The following is an 11,492-nucleotide window of genomic DNA, read 5'->3' on the forward strand; positions in this document are numbered from 1 at the left end:
TTTAATATTTTTATCAATTGATGAACTAACTTCAGTTTGTCAGTTTTATCATTACCTTAAAGGGGGAAAGACTTTCAGATTGACTGGCACTTAATTTTTTTTTTTAAATTCATTTTCATTTGATCAATTAGCTGGATCCTTGAAAATTTCATCATATCTAATTCCAACTCCCTCCAGAAGAATCAATATAGTCCTCATTGGAGTACCATGTCTGCCTTTTTTTGCTCAGGATCCTTCCAAGCAGAGATTTAGCCGCAAAAATTATCTTTTAAATGGGGATAAAAATAGCTGGCTAAGTACTTACCTCACAGGCAAGTTCTTGTTGAGTTCAAAGGAAGTTATCTATTTGTAAGCACTTGGCAAATTTGAAATTGCTGAACACCATCAGTTATTAAGGATCAGAGTGACATGAAATGATGAGCTAACATTTCAATATATCTTTAAGGTAAAATCCTAAATTTAGTACTGAAAAACAGTCAAGAAACAGCCAATCCTTTCATTTTATAAAGAACCAAGGCTCAGAAAGTTAAATATTTTTGCCCAATGCCCCACAAATAAGTGACAGAATTAGAATACAAACCCAGATCCTGATTTCCAGTCCAACATTCTTAACATTTTATTACGGTCTCTCTGGCCTCAAAGGATGAGATCATGGGAGGAAGCAATCTCCAGGTACACACAGAAATTGCCAGTGGAACCAAGCAGACCAGGGACCCTGTAGTCACGTGGTGATGCCCATTTTATTCCTGTGATTAAGCTTAGGGCTCAAGTAGACATTTCAGGTATGGTTTTGAAGATGAGGTAATATGACTTGGTGAAAATTGGGTTCTACTACTTCCTGTAACACATATCTGACCCACAGGGCAATATGATCCTGAGCAAGTCAGTTTTGTAGGTGATTTCCACAAGCCTCTAAGTTTCAGAGAAGAAGCTAACCTATATTAGTAGAGGTCGTTTAGAGTTCTCTGTACCAATGTATAGTTTCAGTTCTCCACCTTTGAAATAGTTCAGTATTTTTAAAGTCTTGTCACTAAGAAGTGATTTCAGAGAAAAGGAGGATGGCCAAACTCTACCAGTAAGAATGAGATCTTTTGAATAGATGTTTCCTGATGTTTTTGAATTTCCATATTAAGTCCTTTATTTTTTTTTTTAATTTGTAGGAATATGTTTAGAACCCAAGAAGAAAGAGTAAGTATGATCTCAATCACACACACACACACACACACACATTTTCCCAAAGCATCATTAACTTCAAGAGTTAGCTGACAGGTCATGTTCTATACTTTTCCTGAGCATCCCAACCTAGCTGCTTAGGGTTTCCCCTGCCTAGAATCTATTATCCACATATTTCATAATTTCTTTCTGTTCATGTTTTCTCAGTGTAAGTTCCTTGAGGACAGTAACTGTTTACTTCCCCATCTATATTCCACTGCCCCCCTTCTCCGTAATCTCCATGCCCATGACCTGACAGGCACAGTATCTGCCATATAGAAGGTATTTAATAAATATTTTTTGACAAGATTGATTGAGGTAAATTTATAAAATTTAAAGCCCTATAGAAATCAGAGTGGTTATCATGGATAATCTCTCCTCATCCCCAATATATTTCATCCACTTTCTTAGGGTAAGGAAAAGGAAGCTGATAATGTAATAATAACTCACATTTACATAGCACTTATGTGCCAGGCACTGTGCTAAGCACTTTATAACTATTACTTAATTTGATCCTCACAACAACCCAGTGAGGAAAATATTACTATCCCCATTTTATAGAAGCATAAACTGAGGCAAACTTGTCCAGGGTCACACATCTAACGTCTGAGATTGAATTTGAACTCAAATTTTTCTGAACTATTATGTGCCCAACATAGTAGGCACTTAATAAAAGCTTATTGATTGGCTCCAGGCCAAATCAGATATTTAGGTGAAGTGTGCAACCAAGAACAGGTGCAGGCTCTAAAGGGAAAACAATTATAAATTATATTAATAAAGATTAAAAGGAGAGGGAAAATAAACCTCAACAGAAGTGGTACAGTTCCACTTCAAATTCTTGCTTCTTGCAGGTGAAACTGTAGGATACCTCCTGACTTATCCCACTCTTCTTACACCTTGTACTTTTCAAGTCCCCCAGATGACGACATGTTGAAGGAACTATATAGGTCCACAGAGCTTAAACTTTAACATGAATCCCTACTGATAGGTTTATTTTCAAGTGTCACTGGGATAGGGAGGGCATGATGAAATAGTTTAAATATAGATGAATGAATTTAGGTATGTTATAGAAATCCGTTAGGGGTCAGCCTCAGCATGGACCTGGAAGGGCTGGAGAGATATGTGTAGCTAGCAAGCTGGAGGTGACAAGAAAAATAACCATAGGGAGACAAGCTTAGGCAACTGACAAAAGGGAACAAGATGTAATGGCATTTTCCTCTTCTCCTGGCAAGCTTCATATATGACCAACATATAGGAAAATGGAGTTGGAGTACCATTGATGTTCTCCTGCTGCTTCCACCTACACCAGACTCCCCACTTCAACCCAATACTGCTTTACCTAGAAGCAGCTGATGGCTGGTAGAGCTCTGGGCCTGGAGTCAGGAATACCTAGATTCAAATAAAATCTCAGAGACCTCTGGAAAAAATATGAAAACAAATGAAAATTATGTAAAAAGTTAGCAACTTTTAAAACCAATGCCAAGTATATATTCTTTTAAAGATAATTTTTTCTATTTTATGATGTAACACTTTCTATTTGTTGTGTTAATTATGTATTTATTGTGGTACAGAATATTCATTGCTGATCTAAACTTTTTTTCCAACCTGCTTTCCAATTTTCTCAGTAATTCCCATCCAAAAGAATCTTTCCCCAAGTAGTTTATAATTTCGATTCTACTATAGCGCAAGCAATCAAGTTAAATCATCTCTGATTCTACTCTGTTCCATTACTTCACACCAATTATTTAAGATCTGGAAGAGCTATTTTCCCTATATTCCCATTTTAAAAAACTATTTCCCTTTATAGTCTAGACTTTTTTGTTTCTCTAAGTCATCATTTTGTCTAGCTCTGTTACACCAATCCTTTGATTGGTATAACTCAATTTGTAAATTAACTTTGGTCAGTCGTTTTTATTATATAGGTACAATGCAGGTGGCTTTCACAAGTCCCAGCTCAATGTCCTCTCTCTGTTCATATCTTCATGCTACTCCTGCTGGGTAAACTGGGCAGGCTGCTTGACCAGGCTCTCAAGGTTATTCCTTGACATAGTTTAACTCCCAAAGGTCAGGGCTTTCTTCCTCGTGGCTCAAAAAGTTTACCTCCTTTCTAGAGCTGGACCTGGAGTCTCTTACAGAGAGAGGGGCTCCATTGTGAGGCACCATGGCCTTGTGTATGAAGGGGATGAGGAGCTGGGAGAGAAAATGAATCAGTCACTGACTCTACAAGTTATCCAGAAAACAAAAGGCAGCCGTGACTAATGGCTAAGGGAATTTCCAGATTCTCCTTGGAAAAACAAATAAAGGAACTGGGAGATGTAGTTGTTGTATCCAAACATCATTTCATAGGACATTTGGTCATCTCATACTACACTGATAACTGCAGCTTTATAATAGATCAGCACTTATTGCAGAAGATTAGAAGAGAAATTCTATGAAAAACTTAATACCCTCTAAATTAGATAAATATGTAATTTAGCATCAGGAGATTTCAATGGAAAGATAACCATCTTATAGGGAGGCTGCCCCTATAAGTAGGAACACATGGCACAAGGATTATGAAAACAGAAAAGATCAAAGATTTGTAAGGGATATATAAGTCTCATGCCTACATATCATGAATATTTTCTTCGAAAGCTGGGAGGCGGCACTGACTGTAGCAAAAGCCAAATAATACCACCAGAGAGGAAACTCTCTCTTGGGAAATGATGACTTCCCAGCGTGGGTGGCTTCCAAAATTGCTATCTATGTGGAGGGTGATTATCAACTGTTAGAATAAATGTAAAAATCAACTCCCAATGATAAGAACATAAAGGATTAAATTTAAATTGGCTCTTGCCTGACCTAAACAGTTTTCAATGCCCCTCAAATGGGGAAAAGCCATTAAGATGATCATCAGCATTTTTTAAGGAAGTGTAACTTCTGTGAACCAGTTGCCACAAAAGCCTAGAAGCAGAAGCAGCCTCCGCCAACAAATGCTTGTTCTCTTTCCCAAGTATAAAGAGACAGTAGGCCGAAGCAACAGCAATTTAGAAAAACAATCCATCTATAGAATCTCATGGAATATGATCATCAACAGTATTAGCTTACTAAAGTGAAAAGGGGTAAAAAAGCAAATTATAGTTTGATGACCTATAAAGTCATTCTGAGTACATGAGAGAAAAAGACACAATAAACAAACAAACAAAAATGTTAATATTTCTAAAGCAATCTATTCTTTTAATCAATGTGAGTGAAGACCCTATGCTTGGACACTAACAGAGAGAAAGGTATATGATGTGCAATATGAGGAAGTAAATATGGCACCAAGGAAAATAAAGATGGAAAGAGCAGCTGTAATTGGACCTCAGGTTTTGGGAAAGATATAATTTTAAGAGCATTTTGGGGCTGATTCTCAAGATAATTCAGAGAAAGATGGCAAAAGTTGGGGGGGGGGGGCGCGGGGAAATCCTAAATATTATTACTACTGAAAAAAGGATAATGAAAAAGATAATTTCTACTGACCTATGGCCTACTCTGCAATCTTTACAAAATATTTAGGAGCAGTTACATAGAAGAACGAGGGTATTCCAACAGGCACACTCTTGCATCAACAATCTTTAGCCGGCCACATCTTTACAATCACACAATTTAAAGGTAGAGAGGAATGTAATATACAATTGTGCTTATTGTTTATAAAGCATTTGATTCAGCAGAGGAAAGTTTTGTTTTAAAGGCTTTGCTCCAACAAGAGTCAGGGAAATATATATATTTTTAACATTGTCATGGAGAAAGTACAGAACAGAGGCCAAGTAAAGAAGATTCCTTATAGATGTTAAGGGCCCAACATAGTTGAAAAATCCAGGAAAAAAATTTAAAAAAAAACAAAACAAAAAAACCTGCAAGTATTTAGTTGGATGTATAGTCTACAGAACCAATCTTATCAGAATGGATTCCTTAACAGACACTGCAGGTAGACAATAAAATAAGTCCAGATTCTGATAGCAGAAAGCAAGCCACATTGCATTTGGGAAATTGCACAGTGCTAATAGATAACCTGAACTTTTCCCTGAAACAAAGTCTATCTTCTTAACATCACAACTTCTGAAGAATTAAAGATGTTTATCGCCCAAAAGGCAAATGTTTCTTAGTAGCTGGAGCTATTAACTATAAAGAACTATTCCAGAAGTGACATGAGATAATAGATGCACATCTGGGAAGGTAAGTAACCTGGTCAAATGGCAAAAGTGAAGGATGACAGATGAACAGTTTATATGCTCCCTGATTACTCATGTAATATCTAGAAATGTAGATAAATGTCCCCAGGCGGTCAAGCAGACCTCAGGTGGAAGATTAACAAGAGGAACCATGAATGAGAATAAGACATTCTGTTAAGGAGCTAGGCATGTATTGCAATCATCCTGTTTTTTTCCTTACATGGTTTATCTCATTACTGAAGTATCAAAGTATAGTCATAAACTTAATACAAGCTATAAGAAGGCACAATTTGATAAACAAATTTTCACTTTACATGATCTATTTATGAATGCATAGTCAAGGTATAAATTTTAGGGTTAATAACCAGACCTGTATCAGGCAAAAGTAGCTTTGAGCATCTTAATTTTTATTTTCACAGGTTCTTAACCAATTTATAGATTCTCTCCCCCTTCTCCCATGCCACTATTACCAGTTACTACTAAGTTTCTGAATGTGAACATCATCTACTAGGACTGATTAGGAGTAACTTGCTATTCCTCAAAGTATATGCAAATTTCTCAAGTTTTCCCATGCACAGGCCTGACCATGTGAAATCATTCTAACGTACCTACCACAATACACTGAAAAACACTGGAGTAGGAGGCAAGAATTCTGATTTTCAAACTCCTGCTCTGAATCTACTCATTACTGTGAACCCAGTCGGGCAAGTCATAATCTGGATCTTAGATTTCTCATCTATAAAAAGAGGATGCCAATTTCAAACAATTGTGAAAAAAAAGCATTTTTATAAACTTAAAATGTTACAGACTAAGAGTTTAAGGTCAAATAAAATATGAATTCCTTAGTCAAGTATTAAGGTCTGTCAACATATAGAATCATAGATCACAGTATATTTAAGATTAGGAGAATCTTTTGAGAGAATTTTGGTTTCTATCTACAAATCTGTAATACAACTGGAATGAAGTTATTTATCCAAAGTTATATCATTAATTAAGTAGCAAAAGTAAAATTAAAATTTGGGCCACTGGATTCCAAATCATTGGATTAACAGGTCGTAGCATCTGGGATTGGTACATACTAATTATCTGACCTTAGGGAAGTCACAAACTCTAGGGGTTTATTCTTCAAAAAATAGGTTTGATTTCTGATGTCCCTTCTAGCTCTAAATGTATGGTCAGATGAGCTTTCCAGTATTAGTTCATAGTATCCTCCAGCATACAAACCTCTATACCAGCCAACCTCCTCCTGACTTCTTATTTCTTTGGTTTTGTTCACACCATCCTTCATGCCTGAAGTCTTCTTAAACTCTGCTGAGTTTCTTCTTCAAGGCCCAACCTCCATAATGAAGCCTCTCCAGCTAGAAATGATTGCCTTAGAATTAAGACAATATGGAAACTTGGAGAAAAAGAAAGCAATACCATAACCAAAAATACAAGAGAATGGGACAGAACCTTCAGAGTTCAGCTTTCCAACACTAAAATATTAACTAATTTTGCAGCTAAACTTACAATATCCGAGGCTTTCATTACAGTTCTTTTAAAAGACAATCAGCTCACAGCAACTGTTTTAACATGCCTCATTTGATACTTTTCAAAGCCAGTCCTAATACATCAAATGTGATAGGGTTCAGGGTGTGAAAATTAATGAGGAAATTTAATAACCCTGAAAAACATGAGCACAAAGTCAGATCATATCAGTCTTTTAAATAATAAACTTTCTTCCTATGGGATATTAGATTTCCTCCTTTGTTAAAGCAACGATAAGAGTGGCAAAAAGCTGTTTTGTGAAAACTTTAAAACATTTAAATGTGTATATTAGTTCTTCTGTAAAGAATTGATATCTTGGGGGGAGGGGGTGCTCCCAATACATTCATTTTATAACAGTTTCTTAAGTAGAATAGTAGCAAGAAAAGCCAACAAGTTTACATGGAGACTATTATACTACAGTCTAGTAGACATATTCTCCAACCTAGGCTTTAAGTTACACGAGGGATATAATAGATTGTTTTAGTCAGGTTTGTATTGGACCTTTCCCCTCAACCCCACAAGTTACAATGCTTTACACACAGCATATAAGTTTAACCATGACTTGGAAATAATTGACAGTGAAGTCAGTACTTTGACTTGAGACCATTATCATATATAAATCTAGCTAAAAATCTGTTAAGCCCACTATACCTAAGAGATTTGAACTTGAAATCTTAATACACCAGGGGTCTTAATAGTTTAAACCCCTCAATTCTGAAGAACCAAATATCCAATATAGTTTGATTCAATATTCTTAACTATTTACAAGGGAGTTGAAATAGTATCTTCCAATCTACATCCCAGTGACTGTAATTTTTTAATCAAATCATTTATTAAGCATCTATTATATGCAAACCACTCTACCAGGCACAAATACAAAAAATTTAACAACTCCTATGCTGACTTTAAAATGTTTAGTAAATAAAGCATTTAATCTTACCTAAGCTTCACTTCCCAATCTAAAAATTCTTTCCTGTAATAAATCTGCAATAGCCCTAGAGGAAAAGATCAAAGTTCAAATTCATTGGTGTAGGAATCAGTGTTACAATTTGGTATGCCTTAAAACAGTATCATTGATGACTTCCTCCAGGTAAAAAACAAAACAAAAACAAAAACACTACTTGTGAATTTTAGAAAGGAAAGGAACTATTTTTATTGAGAAGGGAGTAGATTGTTAACAAGTCTATTTCACTCTTCCTCAAAGGACTCCTATTTCTTCCACTGAGGATTGCTATTATTTTGTGAAATCTCTATTGCACGAAATTCAAACTGTTTCCCATGTGCCTTTTATCTTCACATCTTTGTGAGAACTTCAAAGGGAAATTACCACCCCCATTTTCTAGCTGGAAATACAGGAATGCAGTTTAAGAGATAGACCTGAGATCTTCTGACCTAGTAGTGGAGTGAATCAAAGTTCAAAACCTTTCACAAAACTATGCCAGATATGCTTAATGAATGGAAAAATAGAAAGCTGCCTATTAGTAATATACAATCAGCTGGCTTAAAAGGACAGTAAAACTGTCAATAAACAATAAACTTATTTATAAAATATGGAATACTTACTTCGTGAAAAGATCCTATGTGTACACACACATATATTGGTACATGTGTGTATGTTTACTTATATCCATCTTTCTGCACCTCTCCCCAGACTCCAGGACAAATATAGATGCAAAAAGTTGTACTTATTTTTTAAAAAGAATTTCTCTTTTAAAGTTCAAAACTTGGGTCTCTTTCCTCATCAGTAAAAATCTCTTTCAGATGTAAACCTAATATTACCACATGCACAAAAATAACTGACCAAATATTTAGTCTGAACACAACTGTACTCTGCATTGACACATATGCAGTTAAAAGAATGGTATTAACTGAAAACATGTAAATTAATTTTAGTACACACTTACAGTATTTAAATAAAAAACTTTTCTAATAACCACCTTGTATTTCCCAATAGATATACAGAATCTAAAAGGATTTTGTTTATGAACTATGAGAAATAATCATCAGTCCATTTCTAGAGCTGTCTAAAAAGGGATAATTCAGCCCAATATTGTGGACATTAGCACATGAAATCTGATGATTTTCAAAATAATAGGGCGATTATAACTTTGGAGAATTTGCAATTTAAAAATTGACAGTCGTTAGAATAGCATAGATGGAAACTAACATTGTAAAATTTTGCAATTATTACCTTTTTTTTTTTTGGCTGAGGGAATTGGGGTTAAGTGATTTGCCTAGGGTCACACAGCTAGGAAATATTAAATGTCTGAGACCATATTTGAATTCAGGTCCTCCTGACTTCACGACTGGTGCTCTAATTCACTGCACCACCTAGCTGCCCCCCCAAATTATTTTTAAAGGCAAAAATTAATTTTTTGTATTTAAGAATATAAGCTATTCCATTACAACATTTAAAGCTGTTCAATGAGCTACTGATCGTTAATTATTCTAATTTCAGATTTCTCTTAAACTGGGGTGAATACAAAAATTAAACATTTTTTACTACCTTAAGATTCCAAAAAAGAAGTAATTGATTTTCTAAGGTCCAAAGTCAAGAGCTAAAACCATAAAAATCTGAAAGATGTTTAGCATAGTGAATACCTCAAGACTCTTATCAATAGTCACCTAAGTAAGAATTCTTTTAAGTTTATTTTACCGGGAGAATTAATTTTCTTTTGCAAAATTCTGTTAACATAAATTTACATGCTGTTTCTTTGGAGGAAAATACTATCTAGATATTATAAAATATGGGAAACCATTGTTTGGTACTAAATCTTTTAAGGTGACAAAGCCAAACATGCTTAAGAAATCCTAATGTGACAAAGAATTGTTTCCTATTTTAAAAAGCAGAGGGAATACAAACTTGCACTCAATAGACTGAGGGAAAATTGCCTCATTTTGTCAGTTTGAGCAGGCAACTTGCTTCAATACATTGATCAAGAATGTTTACAGTGGGATTGGGAATAATATAGGCCTCAGGCCTCTAGGCACAGAAGTAATGAAGAACAGGTGAGGAATGAGGCAAACATTTTCAGACAAGCTGAAGAATTGATTTGTTTTGTTTGAACTTGTTAGAAAGTAAAATTCTAAAGGAGAAAGAGTTACTGGAAATTGACAGTGATGTAAAAAAAGTATTTATAAAACATTTTTAAAAGATTGTTTTTAAAGCCTACTTGCACCATGTTTAATTTTTGCAATCTCTAACAGAGATTTTTGCCAATTGACCAAGAACCCATTAGCTCTTCAATATGTATTTTATCACTGCCATCACTGAAGGGTAAGAGCAGATGTCAAAATAACATTTAATATTACAATACTATCGAAGATAAAGTTATAGTATTTGATTTGCTACAGGTTAATTTGAGAACTTTAAAACCCTGATTAAACAAAATGTCTGAAACTTGAGGTATTCATTTAAATTTCCTATTAACTTTTAAGAATTTTAATATTAAGCAAAACCTTGATTAAACAGAATATCTGCGAGCTGGGGTAGTCAATTAAATTTTCTATTTGACTAAAATTTAAAAGAAAATCCCATTTATTTCAAACCATTATTAAAAGTGCTTTTAAAATATTAATAGTTCAGTTTCCTTTTTAAGTTAAATGTAGCATAACAAACTAAGGTATTTCACTGGGATCAATCTGTACAGACTATAGATATTTCTTAGCCGTTGGTGGCTTGAAGAGATATCCAATGTTACATCTGCTTATCATTTGCCTTTATGTTAAGATAAATGGAAGGGGAAAATGTCTTTAAATAACAAACTTACTGCTGAATTACTTTTGAAAACTTTCAATTTCTGAGTTAACACTATGTACAAAGACAACTATTTTATACTATTCTTGGGTCAGAAGAGTATAAATATGTATTAAGTCTAAGTCTAACAGGTCTAAATTTTGCCCGAGTTCTTAGTATAGAATTTGCCATGTCATAATTCCTTTCTTAAACTAGTTATAAAAAAAATAAACCACATGTCCACCCCAGTGAAAGATCCTACAATGATAATTAGAAGATAAATTTTTCAATATCTTTTGAATTTCCTATTTTCTTTTGGCTTTTACAAGCCAATCTAGATATAAATTCACTTAAGTAACATTGCCCAGAATCAAAAGTCTAGATAGGGATGTCCAGAAGGCAAAGTAGCATAGAATCCCAAATCCCCAAGTTGGAACATGCCACAGAGAACATCTATTTCAATTCTACTATCTGTCTCATGAATACAATCCATACCGTTCAGATAAATGGTCTTCTAGCCTCAGCTTCAATGTTTCTAGTGATGAGAACTACAAGTCAGCTCACTTAAGCTTTAGACACTAATTGTGGGTGCTTAGTGAAGACTGTGTAAATATATGCATGTCTATTTTAAATTACAATATTCACATAGTCCCATTTTTATTGTTCCCAGGGAACAGGTGAACAGTTACTGTAAAGCAGAACTTATAAGCAAAATTCACACAATTAACAAAGCTACTTCTACAACCAAGCATGTAGTAGAACATGCAACATGAAAGAAAGCCTTAAGAATTAATTGACCCGAGTTCAAATCCTGCCTCAAAATA

The sequence above is a fragment of the Sarcophilus harrisii genome, chromosome 5 (genome assembly GCF_902635505.1).
Source record: "Sarcophilus harrisii chromosome 5, mSarHar1.11, whole genome shotgun sequence".
In the NCBI taxonomy this organism is placed as follows: Eukaryota; Metazoa; Chordata; class Mammalia; order Dasyuromorphia; family Dasyuridae; genus Sarcophilus; species Sarcophilus harrisii.